This window comes from Helianthus annuus, chromosome 5 (genome assembly GCF_002127325.2).
Source record: "Helianthus annuus cultivar XRQ/B chromosome 5, HanXRQr2.0-SUNRISE, whole genome shotgun sequence".
Taxonomy (NCBI): Eukaryota; Viridiplantae; Streptophyta; class Magnoliopsida; order Asterales; family Asteraceae; genus Helianthus; species Helianthus annuus.
The window spans coordinates 44880338-44903354 of NC_035437.2; the positions used below are offsets into that span (position 1 = coordinate 44880338).

At 37.6% G+C, this 23017-nt stretch overlaps 2 long non-coding RNA genes across 4 annotated transcripts; one reads left to right on the plus strand and one right to left on the minus strand.

The window, feature by feature from the left end:
* Nucleotides 1-1684: 1684 nt before the first annotated feature.
* LOC110938933 lies at nucleotides 1685-13759 on the minus strand. 2 transcript variants are annotated; one of them, XR_004893785.1, is made up of 3 exons: nucleotides 13619-13759; nucleotides 3148-3230; nucleotides 1685-1890 (listed from the first exon to the last, which is right to left on the minus strand). It is a non-coding gene; the product is annotated as an uncharacterized LOC110938933 (long non-coding RNA). The 2 variants fall into 2 exon arrangements; XR_002591829.2 differs by lacking the exon at nucleotides 13619-13759 and adding an exon at nucleotides 11654-11794.
* A 5877-nt stretch (nucleotides 13760-19636) lies between these two features.
* Nucleotides 19637-22064, plus strand: LOC110940798. Of its 2 annotated transcripts, none has more exons than XR_002593560.2 (2): nucleotides 19637-20573; nucleotides 21000-22064. It is a non-coding gene; the product is annotated as an uncharacterized LOC110940798 (long non-coding RNA). The 2 variants fall into 2 exon arrangements; XR_004893786.1 differs by having other exon boundaries at nucleotides 19637-20569.
* The last annotated feature ends 953 nt before the right edge of the window (nucleotides 22065-23017 follow it).

Consider the following 23017-nt stretch of genomic DNA (forward strand, 5'->3'; position numbering starts at 1 on the left):
ATAGCAATTATCACGTTAACTAATGTACAGTGTAAACAATCTAACCGACAATATAACATAGATCATACCACCTATTGTGTCGAGTCTTGCACATGGAGCGAAGCGTCGTTGTGGATCGTTGAGCACTGTACCGGTTATAGTCTGGTTTTATCAAAAAGCTTTTCCCTTTTTAAAACCAAGTTCACTATAACCAATGGCTCTGATACCAATCTGTCACACCCTCAAAATCCACCATGCGGAGTACCACCGCTTGGAGGCGTGACGTGACCAGGATCGAGCCACCAATCATATTAAACGACGTAATTAAGTAAATAGAACCAACCACAATACAATTGGTGACCAAAAGCTAGGTAACCAAGTTTAAATTAAACAGCGGAAGCATAAACGTAAATCCAAAACATAAGTCCATAGTTTATAAGTTTAAAGTCCAAAGCGTGAGTTTAATAAGTTCATAAGGATTTAAATATTAAGCACGGGACATAACAGTCCGTATCCCACAACGACTCCTTCCTCGTGCAAGCTCCAAGCATTCAACAACCTGTAAGGCATGTAACAACGAGTCAACAACAAAGTTGAGTGAGTTCACGGTTGGTTGATTAGTTTTAAGTTGTTTCTGAAAACGTGGTTTGTCTTTCGTTGGCGTAATTGCCATGGGGGTTACCCCGTAGTTGAAAGCATGATTAACCAGTTCATTCTTTATTACCCAAACATGTCTATGATTAGTGGGGGCTTCCCCATGTGAACTACTAGACCGTATGATATCGACTACTACGCAAGTAAGTTGTGCCCTACATCAGTGTCTATCATCACTGATGGTTTGCCATAGTCCATTAGTGCACGCCCGTCCGACTGGCACGGTGTGAGGTTTGTTAAACCTAATAGCGCTATTAACTAATGACCTGCTCGCCATTGGCCTCGGCGATTAAGTCGATATAAAATGAGGGACTTAATGATAGAGTTTTGTCTAGTAAGTTTTAAGGTTGTTGTCCTACCCAAGGAGGACGAACGTATGTAGTTCTACCCAAGGAGAATACGCAGGAATAATATTGGCATCCTACCCAAGGAGGATGGCCGTACATATCCTACCCAAGGAGGATATGTAGATTCAGTTTCAAATTCTTTAACCCATTCCCAAACCACCGGGAATCCCATGCCTTAGAAAGTGTGTGAACTCACCTCGGTTTGCTCGGTTAGATTCTCAAATATAGCTAACAGTCAAGGTCGGTCAATCACGTCCTAATATGATTACCAGTTAGTCATTTAGTGGTTTTCAAATAGAGCACAAAGTTCCTACACGTATCTATCACATAACATGTATTACTTTAACGGTTTATGCCCATGTAAACTCCCCATCTATTCCCATTCACAAATAAACATGCAACATTGCACATAACACTTTTATCGACACACAACATGTTAGATCATTCACAGATAACATACTCGACATTTAGGCACGCAAATTACTACTTATGTCATTTCATCTTAAATATCAAAAACTGGGCTGTTTTCGAGCATTTTAATAAAATAGTCATCTTATTTCAAAAATTCCCAACTTTTTACACAAGGTGCTAAACGATCCAAATATTATTTTGTAAAAATCTCGGGATCCGATTGTAACACCCGTCTCATTGTTTTAGGATTTTAAACTAAAAACACGCATTTTTTTTAATTTCAAAATGCATCATTTCAAAACTTAGTTATAAAAACTAAGTTTACATGGTTATGGTATTCTAGTTTACAAACTAACTAGTTTAAACATACAACATTGAGTTTAGTGTTTACAAATAAACATTGTCTCAAACAAGATTAGGTTAGCGCGGAAGCTTCAAAACTTTGTGTTCGGTTCTTGAATTCTTGCTTGATCGGCATCCGAAATGAGACGAACATCACCTAAGGTCAAAACCACATCAATTGTTAGTTTTGACAACTTTATAACATGTAAAAACAAGTTCTTGGTATCATACAAATAACAAAAAAAATAAAATTTCAAATTTTTGATCTGTCGCGCCACGCGACAGATTCCTTTCAATCCTTAGCGGGCCGCGAGCACGCCCGCGTGTCGCGCCAGAACAAGTGACTCCCTTCGCGTGCCGAGTGGGAGACCGTTTTCTAGCAGGTGCAGGTTAAAATCCTGCACTTTTGCCCATCACCATTTTCTTTCAATTTTTCAACTTCTAAGGTGCATAACTTTCATTCTACAAGTCCGTTTTTCGTGATTCTTTTTCCTACGCGTTCGTAATTTAATTCTCCATCTTACGGAGTGAAAACCCGACATCTAAATTCACAAAATTTTAACTTTCAAGCTCTCGGCTAGAAATTCAATTATGACACTTTTTGACCCGTTTGTGATTTATCGAACAAACTTGTTAATTACCCTTTTTAAAATATCATGCATATCACGTTATATCAATTTACTAATGTGCAAGGTTCAAATTATGGGTTTCTTATGAATTCTGAACCCATTTTACCTATCTACTCCTTTTGACCCGTTAAGGGAAGTTAAACACTTTTAACTATAAATCTATATATAAGCGTACCTGGCTCGAGTCAACGTATAGACCCGTTTATACCTTGCTATTATTAATTCAATATTTTATGATGACCCAATTATCCAAATTGCTATTCGTTCCTGTAAACATGTGACTTAACAACCAACATTAGTCGATATGGTCATATGATGTTATCACCATCATTTGACCCATTTGGTCTATACGACCAAACAATTATATTTATTACAAATCATGGTTTCTAATTACTCAATCACGCATCCGGCCCATTACGGATTTTACCACAAAAATTTCCCCTTTTTTTCTTACATATTTGACCCAGTTCGGCTTACGCCGTGGGTATCCTTTTAATCTCGATTACAATTAGTCATCACGTGACTAAATTACCATTTTGCCCTTTTTTCCATTATTAGTTAAGCTATGAGGTAACTTTAAGAAAAATCATAAATTCTTAGTCGATTTATGACTAAATTACAATTTTACCTCTTTCACCATTAATCATGATTTTAAACGTTTTTATTCGTTCCGACCCATTTCGTTTCGTGTCGGAACCCATAATTCGAACATGATCTATTATTGTATTTATCACCTATAGAATAAATATTGTATGCTAAAAAAAATAGGTGTAAGGTTTACTTACCTTTCATCCAAGCAAGTCTTACTCGTGCCTTTATCCCGTTTGATCATCTCCTCCAAGCTTCACCTAGTTCGTCAAGAGTCAAACTATCATATTACCCATAAAATGGTTAGTTTAGTCATTTCATATTATGGCTACCATTTCCTATGGGGTTTCTTGCATATAATTTACTTAACTAAGTCATAGGTCAGTTTTACTTCTTAGTAGTCAAACTACCCATATGTATTATATGCTTTAATCATTCTTTTTATCATTTTCACAACTTCGTTGACAAGCTTATTTGTAGGTATTTTAAATACTTGAAATAAGCAAAATAACATGCTTAATATTCATGAAACCATTGTTTTATAAACAAGGCAAAGTATGAACAAAATACAACTTTCCTTGGATTAAGTTTATCAATAAAATGTGCAGCAACTTTACAATGTAGCTGTTGAATCAACTCTTTTGACCACTTTGCGGTCTTATTTAGCCCTTCGTGATCAAAGATGAAATGAAGAATACTAAAATATCTTTCCATCCCAAAAAGAATCAGCTCAATCCGAGCATCCTAGAATTAATTATGATTTTTGCAAAATCAACTCCGAAGTCAAAATGCTTCCAATCAGCTTGCTGTCAAAACAGTTCAGCCGACTTCGGACACTGTTTTGACCCGTTTGTTCAAACATAAAACGTAGTATGTTTCAATAGCTTTCTGAGCATATAAGGCTCAACCTCACAGGTCGTTCCAGTGATTTTATATGATTTTTTAAAAACTGCAGCCCAATAATTTTTAATCCCAATCAGCTTTGTTATATTTTCTTGTTCAAGCATTTCATCAAGCACCTTGTGTGCAACACGAAACATCAAATTTCTCCAGCCTATCTAAGTGTTCTTGATGTGTGTCGGTGTGTATATAATTTAGATATATAATTAAGCCCTTTTTTACACCTTTAGCCAAGTTTTAAATTTATAAAACACGATATTCACTAACACTAAACACACATATGGGCAAGTGCACCCATCGTGGACGTAGTATAGTGTTGGTAAGATACCGAGGTCGTCCAAGGACACAAGAGCTTTTAGTACCGGTTTATCCTCAACGTCTAATCAAATCAAAAAGTTAGAAAAATGTTTTAAACTAAGAAAATAAAAACTAACTAAATGCTGAAAATAAAAAATAAAATAAAAACAGATAGACAAGATGAATCACTTGGATCCGACTCGTGTATTAGTATAACCTTTGATTATTTTCGCACTTTTGCACTTGTTTAAGAGATTATCTTAGTTATTGTAGTAGGCCCCTCTTTTGAAGGCGACGTTACCCTCAACCCAGTAGTTTGAGTCAGCAAGGATACAATCCTAAAGGGTTGGATTATTGGAAGATAATGAATTAAGTTATTAATGCAAATTATGGTAGGCCCCGCTTTTGGCGGTGACGTTACCCTCGGCTAAGTAGTCTGAGTCAGCAGGGATACAGTCCTAAATAGCCGGGTTATAGTATTAATAGTAGTTAACTTATGAGGGGGTCAAAGAGTTTGGATCCCCGCCATCCAATACCTATGGGCATTGAAGGAGATCCTACTAAAATTGACCCAGGTCCCTTGAAGGACCTCTAAACGCTGAACAAGGGCAAGACCCTTACCAAACCGTTCCCTTAACCCCCGACCAGGTAGCCAACATACCTCCATATAGACCGTGGAGATATGAATGGTGAAAATCTTTTATTTTATATAGACAATAAAATAATGCCAAGACACCACGGACAAACGATAAGGAAAGATCACCTTCAACATAAGCAACTAGTTATTAAAGTCATTAATACAAAACCAAATAAAAAGTGTAAAAGATTAAAAATAAAAAGTATTATACTAAACACTTGTCTTCACCAAGTGATGTAAGAGACTTAGGAAAACATGGCCTTGATTGTCAAGAACTCTTACTATCAATCTTGGATCCCGAGACGACTCACACACTCTACGATAGACAATGGATGATGGTGGTGGATGATGGTGTTATGGTGGTGGTGGGTGGTGGATGAAGTGTGAGAGAGGTGGTGTGCCAAGGGATGATTTGGAATGAAGCCAAGCACTCCTATTTATAGGCTGAACAGAAGGCTGGGCACGGCCCCGTGTCCGCTGGACACGCCCCCGTGCCCGTCTGACACTCTCTCTCTTCATTAATTGTAATTCGCAATTACAATTAATGCGCCTGCTGTACTTTCGCCACGCCCCCGTGCTCACTGGACACGGCCCCATGGTGGGCAATAGAAGCTTCTACAGGTTTGTCTTTTCTGCTGCTTCTTGGGCACGGCCCCGTGCTGGCTGAGCACGGGCCGTGTTCAGGCTTCTGTTTTCTCTTCTTCGCTTGGGAGGATGCCGTTGAGGGTTCGGGCAGTCTACTTTTATTCCTTTTCTTGTATTTATGTTAGAATTAGCTGTCTTTTTGCTTCTTTTGTGAATTTGAGCTCATTTCATCCTTAAAATACAAAAGGAAGACAAAAACACTCTTTTTCCAACATTAGTACTTAAAAAGGGTTAGTTTTATACCTTATTTGATGTAATTTATATGTTGCATTTTACACACATCAAATACCCCCACACTTGAACTTTTGCTTGTCCTCAAGCAAAACTCTTTAAATGTGGCTTACACTCCCAAATGGAATGGGTAGAAGAGAAGGTTTTTGGCTTGTCATAGAGTGTCGGGAATCCAAGATCTTTTTGGGTTTTATTTTTATTTATTTACAATCCTATTCGTTATGATTTATTTAGAACGTTTCATAGGATAAATTACTTATTTGGGCATAACATGCCTTTTTTAAAATTCCATATATATACAAGTTCACATACCTCACTGGAGAAATCACTCAACACTCGGCCGAAGGTGTATTTTTTTTTGTGAATCACTCGAGAGCGGCATGGAACTTACGCCTTCCATAGGCTTGCCAAGCAATCAATCCTCCTCCTTTTTAACTTTATACCTTTGTAAATATCAAGAGGACTTTTTGGGTGAAGGGTTAGGCTTGGGCTAAAGGTGGGTGGTTGGGTTAGTGGTTAGTAAAAGGGTGAAAGGCGTAAAAAGCGTCGGTTTTCGTAACACATTTTGTTTTTAGTGACTTTTTATTTTGAAGTATTTCTCCAAACAAGCTTTTGTTTGCATAGCTTTGTTTGTTTTTAACTTCATCATCATTTTTTTTAGTCACATAAAAGAACGAGCTTGCGAAAAACCGAGCTTATTACTAAAATAAAGGGTGAAAAATAAAAAGGGTTTTTGGTGGGTAAAAAGGGTTTAGGGTAAAGAAACGAAAGGTTTAGGCTTAAAGGGGTTAACTAGGGGGATTTTGGGTAGGTGGTAAAAAAATTGAAAAATAATGGTGTAGAAAGAAAAATGGTTAGTCCTAATGCCTCCATCATTTACTTACTTGGGTTTAAGTTGGTAAGGACCGGGAATGAATCGTCGTGGCAAGTTCTAGAGTTGTAAGAACCAAGCGGCTATTCACACAAGAAACGAAAGATGAGCATTTAGTCTAAAGATGTAAATTTGTATGCTCAATAAAGGCTCAAAGCTCACTTTTGTGGGAATGGGTTTTTAATGTGATCAAGTATATATAATCAAATTTTAACTAGACTTGATATGCCGTTTCATAATTTTCTTATGTTGGTTCTTGTTATCACGACGCTCTCGGTTGTAAATTTTATAAAAATATAACCTTATTAATCTTGGGATTCCTAACTTAAACTTCAGACAAGTAAAAAGAAAAAAATGAAAAATTTTTGAAAAATTTTTTTGGGGTGTTTAGCGGTTCCAATAGAGTTTTGTGTAAGGCTTGTTGTTAGGACTTGCAAAATTTCAAAGTGTTAGCTCCCCCCCCCCCCCACACACACACACTTAAATTACACATTGTCCTCAATGTGTCCCAAAAATAAATTTTTAGGTTGATTGGATGTGTAATGTGGTGTTAAAAAGCAAAGATTTATGTTACTGGCAGTCTGGACACGGCCCCGTGGGGACCGGACACGGCCCCGTGTTCAGGTGCCAGTAACAGAAATTAAAGAAATGAGACAGAAGCCTGGACACGGGGGCGTGTCTGGTGAACACGGCCCGTGTCCAGTTACCTGAACTGGGCGTTTTTCTGCAGGTGGTTCAGCACGGGGCCGTGTTGGTTGAGCACGACCCGTGTTGAGCCTTCTGTAATGGAGATTTGTGTCTGGTTGCTTCGTTCTTTGTGCATGGGGTCATTTTTCTCGTTCCCTTTTCATCCATTATCACCACGAGTGTGTTTTATTTATTATAAACCATCAAACCTTAGAAACCATCATTTCATTGCAAACATAGAGAGATACATATAGTTTCAAAATAAACTAAAAACTTAACTAAATAACTAGGGGGATACACGAGGTCATCATAAAGGGTTCTACTTATTTAAGAAAATTTCGGGAATAGTTTCCCGATGTAGTAAGACCTCTAGCCGATTGTTCCTCGGATATTGTTCAAAGCCACTCTTCTATCTCCCTTGGAAGGAAGAAAGCGGCTTCGTTTTCCTCAGTGGCTTGAGGAGGAACATTCACCGGGACTCCTTGCACCACCCTTTGCGGAGGCTCTTGGTGCATGGCATACCATTCGGCCGGAATGATGACCTCGGGCACTACATTCCACGTTTTTTGGGTTATGATGGGAACCAAAGGCGGGGAAGTGAGAAGGTTTAACCTCTGGTGCAAGAGGTTCACTTCTCGAAGACAGCCTTCCAACCCCACCGTCAGATGGTTAATACGGTCCACTAACGCTTCTTCTACTCCCGTCATTTCGTCTATGGCCTCCCTTAAGGCGTAAACGTAGTTCACTAGGGAGTCTTCTGCTGTGGACGACCTTCTCCCATTTCGGTTACCTCTTGAAGATGATCCGCTTGTTCTGCTGGCCATTTTCTGTGAAAGAAACCGAAGATAGCTAAATTTTTGCAAAACAGTTCCTCGAACACGGCCCCGTGCTCGCTGAGCACGGCCCCGTGTTCAGTTGTCTGCAGGATTTTTGGCTAAGGATTCTTGGGGTTTTAAATTATTTTAATGATTTTTTACTGTGGTTTAAGTCTAGATAATTTAAAACGAAGTTATACAACTAACTTTAATCAAGAATCCGTAGCAAATAATCTTACAAACTTTACATAGAAGGTTGGAATCATGGAGTTTCCAAGCTTCCATGGAGGAGATGTTGAAAAATTTTGAAAGAAGGGGAAATGAACAAAAGTGGAAGGGACAAGATGGTCCTTGGGAACCTTCTTTTAGCACTTACCTAGGATGGTATATGTGAAGATCCCAGGAATCTCTGTCTAGTGAAGTGGTCAAAAATGAGCAGGAATCAGGCTGCATTTAAAGAAAACGACAGCATGCTGGACACGGCCCTATGTCTGCTGGACACAGCCCCGTGTGCAGAGAAAATCCTGACACATTTTGTCCGTATTCTGACAAAATCAGCAGAAAATCTTTTGGGTGAGCACGGGGGCATGTTGGCCGGACACGGCCCCGTGTCTGGAGACTGTCTTATGGGTTTTTGTTGTTCCTAAGGATCTTATTCATATCGGGTGGTTCCTTACTGGATGGAACAACCCCAAAGTGCCTAAGATACCTTAATTGTCCTATACTAAGGCGAGAACGCAAGAGGTTGTCGGTGAGGGTGATTCCTATTTTTATTCTAGGTGGACAAGTCCAACCCTTTCCCGGGCTCTCGTTAAAGAAGGTGTATGCCGAATCGCTCAGGTCTATGTATGCACCGAACGAAGTCGATGGAGAGTCCTTCATGGCACAATCGGCACAGGGACGACTATCGTCCAAGTCTTTTCTAGGTATGAAGGTATTTTCGGGAGCAACGAGGTTGTCGGAATGCGGCTCCAACATTTCTTCATGGTCATCGTCTTGGGGCGGATCAATGAAATCCTTCCTAAGTTCTTTTGACCAATTTAGAATTAGTTCTTCTAGTTGAAATAACTCGTCAAGGAGCATTTCCCCTAGAATATCTGGCTGGGCGCATTCGAGGGAGAGATAGTGCTTATTTTTACTTTCGCCCCTCTTAAGGTTATAAGGAATTGGTGGGTCTATATAGTGGGGCCTATAATTTAGAAAATAACATTTTAATTCTTCATGTTCGCCTCCACATAATTGACACCACATACCATAAGAGTGCCGAAAGTAAAAAGAATTACTATCACTCATGTTTGTGTCAGAAATTACCAACCGCCGGGATCTAACGGTTCTGTTTTCAGTAAGAGAATCTTGGGCACGGGGGCGTGTTGAGTGAGCACGGCCCCGTGTTCAGCTTACTGTCTGACTTAAAACAGGATTGCCAGTTCCAATGATTGAGCACGGGGGCGTGTTCAGCGGGCACGACCCGTGCTGAGCTCTGCAGAAGCTGAAAAACTAAGAAAATCCTAAAAAATAAAAAAGAGAAATAAAAGTATGATTAGGCCGTTGATTCCTAACTTTCTTAAAATCCTTGTGTCCCCGGCAGCGGCGCCAAAAACTTGATGTGTGTCGGTGTGTATATAATTTAGATATATAATTAAGCCCTTTTTTACACCTTTAGCCAAGTTTTAAATTTATAAAACACGATATTCACTAACACTAAACACACATATGGGCAAGTGCACCCATCGTGGACGTAGTATAGTGTTGGTAAGATACCGAGGTCGTCCAAGGACACAAGAGCTTTTAGTACCGGTTTATCCTCAACGTCTAATCAAATCAAAAAGTTAGAAAAATGTTTTTAAACTAAGAAAATAAAAACTAACTAAATGTTGAAAAATAAAAAATAAAATAAAAACAGATAGACAAGATGAATCACTTGGATCCGACTCGTGTATTAGTATAACCTTTGATTATTTTCGCACTTTTGCGCTTGTTTAAGAGATTATCTTAGTTATTGTAGTAGGCCCCTCTTTTGAAGGCGACGTTACCCTCAACCCAGTAGTTTGAGTCAGCAAGGATACAATCCTAAAGGGTTGGATTATTGGAAGATAATGAATTAAGTTATTAATGCAAATTATGGTAGGCCCCGCTTTTGGCGGTGACGTTACCCTCGGCTAAGTAGTCTGAGTCAGCAGGGATACAGTCCTAAATAGCCGGGTTATAGTATTAATAGTAGTTAACTTATGAGGGGGTCAAAGAGTTTGGATCCCCGCCATCCAATACCTATGGGCATTGAAGGAGATCCTACTAAAATTGACCCAGGTCCCTTGCAGGACCTCTAAACGCTGAACAAGGGCAAGACCCTTACCAAACCGTTCCCTTAACCCCCGACCAGGTAGCCAACATACCTCCATATAGACCGGTGGAGATATGAATGGTGAAAATCTTTTATTTTATATAGACAGTAAAATAATGCCAAGACACCACGGACAAACGATAAGGAAAGATCACCTTCAACATAAGCAACTAGTTATTAAAGTCATTAATACAAAACCAAATAAAAAGTGCAAAAGATTAAAAATAAAAAGTATTATACTAAACACTTGTCTTCACCAAGTGATGTAAGAGACTTAGGAAAACATGGCCTTGATTGTCAAGAACTCTTACTATCAATCTTGGATCCCGAGACGACTCACACACTCTACGATGGACAATGGATGATGGTGGTGGATGATGGTGTTATGGTGGTGGTGGGTGGTGGATGAAGTGTGAGAGAGGTGGTGTGCCAAGGGATGATTTGGAATGAAGCCAAGCACTCCTATTTATAGGCTGAACAGAAGGCTGGGCACGGCCCCGTGTCCGCTGGACACGCCCCCGTGCCCGTCTGACACTCTCTCTCTTCATTAATTGTAATTCGCAATTACAATTAATGCGCCTGCTGTACTTTCGCCACGCCCCCGTGCTCACTGGACACGGCCCCGTGGTGGGCAATAGAAGCTTCTACAGGTTTGTCTTTTCTGCTGCTTCTTGGGCACAGCCCCGTGCTGGCTGAGCACGGGCCGTGTTCAGGCTTCTGTTTTCTCTTCTTCGCTTGGGAGGATGCCGTTGAGGGTTCGGGCAGTCTACTTTTATTCCTTTTCTTGTATTTATGTTAGAATTAGCTGTCTTTTTGCTTCTTTTGTGAATTTGAGCTCATTTCATCCTGAAAATACAAAAGGAAGACAAAAACACTCTTTTTCCAACATTAGTACTTAAAAAGGGTTAGTTTTATACCTTATTTGATGTAATTTATATGTTGCATTTTACACACATAAGTTCTAAATCCTTAAATTCTAGCATAATTAACAAGTACTAACATCAAACTTTAAATTTAAATTCAAGGAGTTCTATTAACACAATTTAACCATTATGATTCTAGGGTTCATCATGTTTCTACAAAACCCATTAAACACCTAGTTAGAGATCATGAGTTTTACTAACATGCACTCAAATTCCTTAGTTTATTAACTAGGGTTTGATTCTAATCATGCATACATCCTATTTCCACCCAAATATCCATCATTCAGGATCAAATTTCGAATTCCTAGAGTTCATCAAGAATTTGAGATGGAACAAAATAGTGAAATTTGACATACCTTATGATCACTTCACTGAGGTGATCACTAATCCGTGCTTGGATTTCAATTTGGGTGTGATTTGCCCTTCCAATTTGCTTGAATTTATGCTAGTTAGGGTTTGAACAAGGGAGTTCTTTGGCTCCTGTTGAAAGTGACGACCAGAACACACACTCAAGGTGTGTGTTTTGGTGTTTGATATTTTATTTATTACAAATTAGTTTCTAGTTTATCACTTTCGGCCCCTTTACTTTCCCCAAGTTGCATATAGTGTGTTTTAACCAATTCCTTTATTACTACAAGACTTGTGACTAACTAGGTTATTTATTCCTAGTTATTTTATCTTTGTTCATAACCCGTTTTATTTTAAGTCCCGTTAACTCGGACCTTTTATATACTTTGTTTTCTCAAAGTATATTTTTTCATCCTTTTAATAAATATTAGATTTATTTATTTAAATCCTAATATTCACCGGGTTTACTTTTACCACATACAGTATTTTACCCGTTTATTTTTGGTTAATCTAGTATAATTAACAAACCCATTTTTGGGGTGTTACAAGTCTACCCCCCTTAAAGAGGTTTCGTCCCCGAAACCTTTCTTACGTGTTTCCTTGGGTTTATCCCCCATGGACTTAGTCTCGGTAATTACTTGAGCATTGCTCGAATTCAATAATCTTACCAGAAGAGTATGGTAATGTCTTTTTGGTTTCGAAGCGTATGCGCTTTTCCCGTGTAAGGCCCCGTTAGCCGTTACTTTCATCTTATGTCCCTTATCTCTATTAATTACTTATCTTGGCGATTAGACTTATTAACCTTATACCCCTTCGCTCAGGTATATCCATTTTGCCTTCTCCAGGCTTACGAACTTTTATTATTTTCATTTCATAGTTCACACTATAACGTGATTATATTTCATATTACTTTTCCTTGACTGTACCCTTTTTATTTATTTGACCCGTTTAGTTTTGCATCATACCTTCTTACTACTTACAATTTATGACTTCTAGACATACCTACCCATTCCCTGGGTTTGTGGTCTTTGGCGTATCATTACCATTCCATGGTTTTACGCCCTCATGATCCATAATCATCAAGTGACGTTCAAGTCACTTCTATATTACCAAAACAACCTTTGTTTGACCCATTTGGTTATCTAATAGTACCCACCATTTCAACGACAACCAAACATGCCTTAATGAATCTTTTGACCCATTTTGATTATCTAGTGAACTTCGTCACTTCTACAACACACTACATTTTCTCATAGCATTATTTCGAGTTACTAACTACATTCAATATCTAAGTATAATGTATCAGAACTAAAGTTACGTACTTGCATAATTCATCAACATTGGTTTCAATCCATAATTACCCATTCCCAGGCTTGTCAATTTTAGCGTATCACTCCCATCTCATGTTTTACGCTTTTTATAACTCAAGTTTAACGAGTGACTTTCATGTCACGTCATGTTTAATAACCTTTCATTATCAAGAATCTTCTTTTCGAACATTTCGTTTTTACACCTATCAGTGTTAAGACCGAAGTCCTTTAATATTAATCCTTTTCTAGTTTTTCTCATAATACCCATATTTGCTAAAACGTTGTTTCTTACTAAAATTGAATTTTAGTTTAACGTTTCCTTTTCACCTTATCTTACCTCCTCTTTTTTTTCTAGGAATTTTAAGTCTGAGGATTTATTCCTTTACGTCATTATTTAATGTGTGGAATTATAAATATTTCCCACACTTAACCCATTATGATTTTAGGGTTCATCATGTTTCTACAAAACCCATTAAACACCTAGTTAGAGATCATGAGTTTTACTAACATGCACTCAAATTCCTTAGTTTATTAACTAGGGTTTGATTCTAATCATGCATACATCCTATTTCCACCCAAATATCCATCATTCAGGATCAAATTTCGAATTCCTAGAGTTCATCAAGAATTTGAGATGGAACAAAATTGTGAAATTTGACATACCTTATGATCACTTCACTGAGGTGATCACTAATCCGTGCTTGGATTTCAATTTGGGTGTGATTTGCCCTTCCAATTTGCTTGAATTTATGCTAGTTAGGGTTTGAACAAGGGAGTTCTTTGGCTCCTGTTGAAAGTGACGACCAGAACACACACTCAAGGTGTGTGTTTTGGTGTTTGATATTTTATTTATTACAAATTAGTTTCTAGTTTATCACTTTCGGCCCCTTTACTTTCCCCAAGTTGCATATAGTGTGTTTTAACCAATTCCTTTATTACTACAAGACTTGTGACTAACTAGGTTATTTATTCCTAGTTATTTTATCTTGTTCATAACCCGTTTTATTTTAAGTCCCGTTAACTCGGACCTTTTATATACTTTGTTTTCTCAAAGTATATTTTTTTTCATCCTTTTAATAAATATTAGATTTATTTATTTATTTAAATCCTAATATTCACCGGGTTTACTTTTACCACATACAGTATTTTACCCGTTTATTTTTGGTTAATCTAGTATAATTAACAAACCCATTTTTGGGGTGTTACACCGATTCATTACCAATATTTTAGTAAAAATCATTTTCCGGACTGCACTCAGATTTATCTTTTTCTGACTGCAGTCCACGGAATAATTCATTAAAAATTCATTGTAAGTCGGATTGACGAAATTCCAGTGGAAAATTACTACGACATCAGTGTCCATCTACAGTACCAATTTCATGATCTAACTCTACACAGAACTCAAGTTATGACAGAAAACAAAATGCATATTTTCAGCAGTAAAAATTCAGCTCTAGCTGCTGTTACAAAATGACACTTTAAAAATAGTAAACGAAGTCCAAAAATTACGATTCAAGTGCCATTAGAACCGTATTTCATAATACATAACTCTAGACTTCAGAAAATCAGTTTTTCGTTAAGTTACGGTCTGGTTACAGCCAACTGAAGTTGGCTGTAAAAACCAAACAACCTATTGTTTCAGCTTTTATCTTTTTAACTTGTGTTCGATTGATTCCGTTAACATGTTTAGTGATCATAACAACATCAAACATCAATATTACAAGTAGATCAGCAAGTAATCAGTAACATAATCAAGACAACTTCAGTTTATCATCACTTCATTATGTTTCATCAATATTTCATTACAAGTTAGTTTATATGCAAGACTTTGTTCATGGTTCTTTAGTGTTCATGGATTTTCATCATCAAACAACTATTAACCACTCTAATAACATGAAAAATGAATGGATCTAAGTTCTTACCACTAGTTCGAGACTAGGGAAGTTCGAGTGAAGAAATGTGGTGGTTAAAAGAAGATAAGAGTGGTCCTTGATGATCCGTGAGTTCCACCTTCCGTTATTCACCTTTGTGCACCTAGATGTACACTTGAAATGCTTGAACTTGGAACAAGAATGGTGGTAGTGTGGTGGTGAGGGGGCGGCCGAACAAGAGCAAGAGAAGAGAGGAGAGTGCAAGTTTGATTGTGTTGGTGAAAATGAAAGGATTAACCCATAGTGCCTATTTATAAACTAATCAATATTAACCATCATACAATGTGTCCAAAATCCCCCAACATGTACCATTTAAATAATCAAAAGAAATGTGGGGATGTCCCCCATATCCATAACCGGTTCGAATGGGGGGGGGTATGGGTTGGTTTTCAATGATCTAGTTACTTATTAGTTATGTTTCAAATGTCTAGTTAGTTTATTAAGGTGTGTTATGTAATATAAGGTGTGTTAGGGTGTTCGGGAATCCTAACTAGCTCAGAAAGGTAAAAACAATGTGTTTGGCAATATTTTTATGTTCCGGGTAAAGTCCGGTTATTCGGTTCGGTGTTGTTCCGTTAAAGTGCTTAATTAATCCGTAACTTGTCTTATATATATATATATATATATATATATATATATATTCGTAACACTTTTAATTTCTAACACTTAGGAAATCATATATATATATATATTCGTAACACTTTTAATTTCTAACACTTAGAAAATCATAACGGACTATTTGGTAACTTTTCTGTACATTACTAGTATGTTACCATGCACATGTAAGTATAACACAGATATCAGAGAGCAGTTAAATGATTCAGCACAGTCATCAAGTACTTTAATTTTCATTAATAAATTGTACGGAATACATGGAATTTTGGGGGTTGTCACACTAATAATCTTTCGTGTGATTTCACAAATTAAATATGGATTTATATTGATAAGTGATCCACTAAAATACAATCTTAATGGAAGAATGAACCTTCCAAATTCCAACTTTTCAAACAAATTACTCAATTTGATTTTCTTTTATTGCAAAAACCATTTGCTTACTAATTTAAATTAACCAACAAAAGTTGATGTATGGTTTAAGTACTGGATTGCATGCTATGAAGATAATAATATATGAAATTAGGAAACAATGATTTCTATATACATTAACTTGCAATGAGATTTAATCTACCAACACCAAAAGAAAATAATTGTTGGTGACATTTTATTTTACAAAATCACAAATTGGTTTACAATAAGCGACTCGTGAAGATTGAATTGATATAATCAACATCATGCTCTGATACCACATGTTGATTATATCTTTAAACATGGGTTAAAAACATAGAACCTTAATCATGTTTATTCAATCATAATCTAAATATAGATACCAAGTTAGAGATACTTACTTGTAGGTATGATTATCTTTAAGGATAAAGATGAAGCCATGATTCCCATTATGGTACCTTATGTTGATGGATCACACTAGAGAGAATTTCTGTATTGGTGTTCTACAAAAGTTTTTGATCACCACTTATCATCAATATATAAAGATCAATGAAAAATAGTCATGAATAATGATCCGTTATAAAAACTCTATGTATTCTCTATTAATGGTACCTAAAGGGAAAGCATAATTGCCCCTTGAACTAATCAATATTTACAATTACTACCATCAAGTAATTGTCGGGGACTAGTTATGTCATATTGATAATGTTACCAAATGATCTGTAAGGCCACATCAACAGGTTATTTCTAACAACATACAGCTAGCTAGCAAGAATTTAAAAATTAGCATAGAAATTTTACTTTCATAGCATTGTAATTGACCATGAATGTGTGTCACCTGTGTTAACCATCATAATGTATTCTCTCAAAGTTGAGCCAGTGAAGAACCACAGCTGAAACGGGACACTTATCATGCTCACGTGACATGCCCATTAACTTAAAGTAAAACATGTAACCGAACAATCCCAATTAACTAATTAAATCAAATCGCTATAAGATTTACCGCGTAGAAATGAAGCTGCATTTCCTTCACTTATTACGTAGGTCTTCAACCTCCGCTTGCGGCGGGGGCGGACCTAGGTGAAGCCTAGGATGGGCAGACGCACTCCTTGAAATACATCTAGGTAAATAAATTATTATATCCAACTGATTATATTTCTTAATTATATAATGAGTCCCTGCTTGGTTTATTGTTTTTACAATCTATCTGCCAATCTTTATTAAATTTAGGGTTTTGATTCGACATTATTGCTTAAAAGGCTGGTTGGCTTTAGTAGGCTCAGAGTTATGCATCTTTTTTAAAGTTATCTAATGAGAAAAATGTCTGGATAGTCTTTGTGGTTTGTCCATTTTTCACCTTTAGTCCCTAACTTTCTAAAGTTACAGCTATAGTCCGCAACTTTTGCAATTTCGTTCCTGGATAGTCCTTGGTGCGGATGGAGGTTAGTTTTTGATGTTAGCTGGATGTGAAATTACAAAATTACCCTTACTATTAAAAATCACAATAAAATATTAAAAAAATCTGAACCACTGAAAATATGCTTGAACTACTCATCCACACCCCCAGCAAATAATTTTCAAGTCCACCACTGGCTTGCGGATCAAATTCTTGTCTTCTACATGTTCCTGGAAAAGAGATTGGCAAATAGATTGTAACTATGTACCCTATTTCTAAACGACATTATCATCACCCATCTAGCCATTTAGATTCGTTTTAGCTATACTTATGTAATTATGTACCCTATTTAATTTACTCTGAATAAGAATATGTGTGTTGTTACTTCTGTAACTTTATTATTCAATAATGTCGAATCAAAACCCTAAATTTAATGAAGATTGGCAGATAGATTGTAAAAACAATAAACCAAGCAGGGACTCATTATATTTTTTTTGAACAATGACTTTCTTTTTGAGTGACCCAATGTCACATCGCCTAAACGGCGGCCATAGCCAAGATTTGCCCAGACTACGTTGTCTTAACCGGGCCCGCCCTGGGTTGGTCAGACTTGGTTACGGCGTTCCCCGGGAAACCGTACTGCCTCCACACGAGATGCCTCGCTGAAGTAACAACCGAATGAAAACCGGGGTGCGGCTCAGGATCGAATCCCCCTCCGTGGGTTTGTCACCATCATTGCCTAATATCCACCAAATATGACACAAGTGGGAATTAAACTTGAGTCTCCATTGGAAAACCCAAGAAATATAATCAGTTGGAATTTGGATATAATGATTTCTTTCCTACTTTACCTAGATCTAGTTTCCTTTTTTGGTCTTGTACTGTAATTGAGGTGTGAACCTAGAATGAAATATATAAACTAATCATATATTTCAGGAACAACCAAACTCAAATCTCAGTGTAAAAACAGGAAGGGGAAGCACACAGGTACGTGTATCTTCTCAATAATAACGAAAAACGTAACTCCATCTATGTTCGGTTTCGATTATTGCATACTCAAGAGCAAGTAGCCGATTACATCGAGATAGTTGGTAAACGGGCAACAAGCTGCGCCGCTACCTCTTTTTAAATGGCAAAACTAAGTCTTTTAAAAACTACGTCCATAGATCTCGGATCATAACACTATTATGCATGACCCTTTGAATTCAACTATTGCATTAAAGATAGGCCTTGGTTTTAAAGAGCATGAAGCACTTAACGTCCTACATACTGAAATACCATGTGAAGGCTCGAGCCTCAGATATGCGAGTCGCCTGCACATCTAGATAAGGATTTCTACAAAATTGCACACACAAAAAAGAAAATGTTAATTTCTATATTTTTTAATTCCTCGAACACTAAAATGTTAATTTCTATATTTTTCAGCTCCTCCAACACTACACAGATTAGAGACTATACAACCACCTAATTGTTCTCTTCTCTCTTTTTTCACATCCGACATACTCAAGCTCGTTCTCACTCTCCTCTTTTATTGCTTTTCATAGTTTCTTTTTCTTACCAAAAGAAAAAGATTGTTCCAACTCCCACTCTTTCTCCTCTTACGTTAATATTCACATAATACGCAATTTAAATACAGTTTATATACTTTATAAAACCAAATTCACAAAATGCTTTATATAAATACAACTATTATTTGACAGACACTCAAATTGTAGCCCCTTTTCAAAGACGGGGACTTAGAAAACGAAAATTTCATGTTTGAAACTCAAATGGACACCACCCTCAAAGCACATAGACGGAAATTACATTTTACTTTATAATAATATAATTATTAGTAAAATATAACACAGGGGTGCAAACGAGCCGAGAATCTCGAGATCGGCTCGAGAAAAATGCTCGATGCGAGCCGATCCTTATCAAGCCCGAGCAACGCTTGAGCCTAAAATAAAGCTCGTTTATTTATCGAGCCTGAGCTCGAGCCTATCATGTGAAGATCGTCAGGCTCGTCGAGTTTTATCGAGCATTAGTGTAATATTAGTTTTTATCAATATTTAATACCATTCACCCTTTATTTCAAGTTGTCTGGTAAAACGAATTTAGCCGAGCTTATTTAAACTTGTTTACAAGCCAAACCTGGACCTAAAAATAAGTTTATTTAGTAAAAGAGTCCAAGCCCGAGCTTGAGAAACTATTAACGAGCTGAGCTCAGGTTTTGAAAACAAAGTTCGAACCAAGTCAAGCTCTCATAAGTTAATCAAGTTCAAACTCGAGCCTGGTCAAGCTCGGATTCGGCTAGGCTCGTTCCGAAGAGGTAGAATCCTAAAGAGTTATTTACAACCGGAAGGGCAGGAGGGGAAATTTAGTCGGGCAGTATAAAAAAGCGATCATCTTGTTGGGTCTAGGGTTTGGGGCAAACACAAAAACTCAGACAACAAAGAAATGAGGCAACAGAGGGAAGGCATGTTTGTGAAGGGTGGTTAATCCCCCTCAGTCGCCTATGATTTTCGATTTTGCCCCTTCTTTTTAACCGCCCTTCAGCTTTTAGATCTACATCTATACATATATATATAGGGAGGTTCAGAAAATGCATACAAATCCACCCTGAAGTTATGATTTCTCTGTGTTTGTAACTTAGGGGGTGTTTGGCCTAGCTTTTTTAACAAAGCTTTTTTTAGCTTTTTTTTTTTTTTTTTTTTTACTCTGTTGGGGGTGTTTGGTATTGCTTATTTTACTCCAAAAGTGATTATAATAAAAAGGGGCGATGATGATGAATGTCTAGTTGTCTGAGTGAATCGGTGGCTGAGATATACCAAATCTTGGCGGGGCAATTTTCCGGCGGTGGATACATTAGATGCCGCTGTGATTATTGCAGCCATGGAGGTTTAATCCTTTTTCTATCGGTTCTTTTTACAGATTTGAGCCTCATTTAAAAAAAATCCATTTTTTTCTTGATTACTCACGGATCTGAGTCTTCTTGACCCTGTTGCTTTATATTGTTTCTGTTCTATTCTGTTGACATTTTTTAATCTATTGTGTTTGTATTTCATGGGTATGTAGCAACATTGCAACAAACTCTAATGATTTGTGCAGTATGACTATAGACAGTTAGGATCGTTTACAGCTCACGGACTTAAATGGATAGGTAATTGACCGGAGTAGACTTGGACCGTTAACTGATGAGTGCCTGGTCTTTGACCTTTTGGTTATGGTGATGGGTTTGACAACTGCTGGACCGCGGCTGCAATAATGGGTTGAAATCGCACGGCTGCCATGTAAGGGTCTCATGTAGGTATATCACAGTAAATGCTTGTTTATCAAACTTGTTGCCACAAACATATAGGGTAAAGTTCTTGTACAAATAATCTTAACATACTAAACATACAAATTGAAGGAAAACTCAAAAAGACAAGGTGACATTTTTGTAATTATCAATAACTATCAAAGTTACTCTACAAATATACCTAAAAAAACTTAACCACTCCCCCCACCCCAAAAAAAACCTAAACCCCCCACCCCCCACCCCCGAAAACCTAAAAAAACCTACCCCACACCCCCCAAAAACCTAAAAAAACCTAACCCCCCCCCCCACCCTCCAAAAACCTAAAAAAAAACCTAACCCCCTCCCCCCCCCCCCCCCAAAAAAAAAAAACCTAAAAAAAACCTAGTATGTTAAGATTATTTGTATTTGATCTTTTGCCCAAACATATATTGTTAGGAAGGTTGAGGGGTTAGTTTGATGAGTGAAGATGGATGGATTTATAGCCATGTCGGCCGCTTTTTTTCTAAACTTAACGAGTAGTAGGCTTGGGACAAGAGATTGCCTTCTGGAAGGATTGCTGGATTCTTGAAGTGCCCCTGTGTGTTAAATTCCCAGCATTATTCTCTTTGGAACAAAAGAAAAATGTTGTAATCTCAGATAGGATTAAGCGTGTAAACAGGCTGTGCAATTTGGATTTTTGATGGACTCGTGTGCCGGCTTGATCGGATGAAATAAGGGAGCTACAACAGTTGTCGGCCTCCATCTCTTCTGTTTTGCTCTCGGATAGAAGGGACGGTTGGACCTGGGCTCTTTGTCCAATCGGGTTGTTTTCGGTTAAAAGTCTGAGGTCCCAAATGTATTCAGTTGGTGCAGCAGGGGTTAGGTCCACTTTTGTGTGGAATAGATGGACTCCCCTTAAAGTTAATTTTTTGTCTTGGAGGCACCACTTGGATAGATTCCCCACGAAGGCAGCTTTGGCAAGAAGATGGATAACCGATGCAGCATGTGGGACGTGTTGGATGAGACTTTGGACCATTTGTTTGTGGAATCTTAGTTTGCGCAGCAACTTTGGGACCGAGTGTCTCATTGGTGCAGGCTCCCACCATGCTTATTTTTTGGAGCTAAGGACGTATTAGAGCTTCAGGAGCATAGTTGTGGATCGGAGAAGTGGAAGAAGGCCCTGTACACAGTTATACAAACTGCGATTTGGAGCATTTGGAAGGCACGCAATGATGTGATTATCAACCGAAAACGGTCGACAATGGATACCGTCTTTGAAGAAATAAGAGTTCTATCCTTCCTGTTGTCGAGAAATCGCGCAAAGGTACCCGCTTTGACATGGAACGACCGGAAGGATTTCAACCTAGCTTGTATTGGTGTATGAACTTAACTCTTGGTGGCTGTAACCATTTAGGCTAACAGTTGTTGGCCTTGTTAAAATCAATAAAATTGTTTGTTGGCCTTTCAAAGAAAACGAGTAGTAGACAAACCAATAATATATTGAACGACAAACTTTGACAAGAGTGTGGGAAGACAAACTGAAGAATGAGTTGGGTTGAAGTCCTCCCGAAGAACTATGTGTTACACTAGGAAGTGTGTGGATTTTACAGTAGAAGATGTCACTCTCAAAACTGTCAAACTTAAAATGTCAAATAGGAAACAAAATCATATTTTTGGTTTAGTTGTAAAACCTGGTTTCAAGGTTTAAAAGAACGGAAACGACTTTCGTGGCGTTTTCCTTTCGCCTCACGAGGCGTATGCCTCGAGGCGAACCAAGGCGGAATTAAAAATAAATATAAAAATAAGAATACTAACTAAATTCATCATCAAATTCATCAAAATCATATAAAACTAACAATACTAAGTTCATCATCATATTCATCAAAAACACACATAAAAAAGACCTAAATTGCTTAAAATTGACATAAAAAGTCAAAAACAAAAACCCCTGAGACCACCCGTAGTGGGGCATTATTTTTGAAAAAAAATTGAAAAATAACGCCCCCCACCCATTACACTAGGCGTTTTGGGGGGTTATTTTTGAAAATTTTTTTTTGATTAGCGTTATATTTAAAACGCCATGTTGCACTTGTGGAAGGTTTGACTTGGGTTGACCCACCAATGAGAAATCAGTTTTTTTTTTCTTTTTTTTGTTTAAGGATTTAAAGGGACATTATTTGGGCATTATTCCCACTACGCCAATTTTGCAATAACGCCCCATGCTGACTGGACTGCCACATGTCGAATAATGCCCCATGGTGAGGGCATTATTTTCCCCTTCCACTACACATGGTTTGAGGCGCTTTAGGATCGTTTTTTGGGTGTTTCGCCTCAACAGTTTTTTACAACCATGCCTGGTTTAACTGTAAACTGCCAAAACCAACCGACCAAATAGAAGCGGTTCATGGGTACTTAATTGGATCGTTTGTGCATATGCTTCTTGATCTGACCAATCTTGTCCTAAATATATTTAT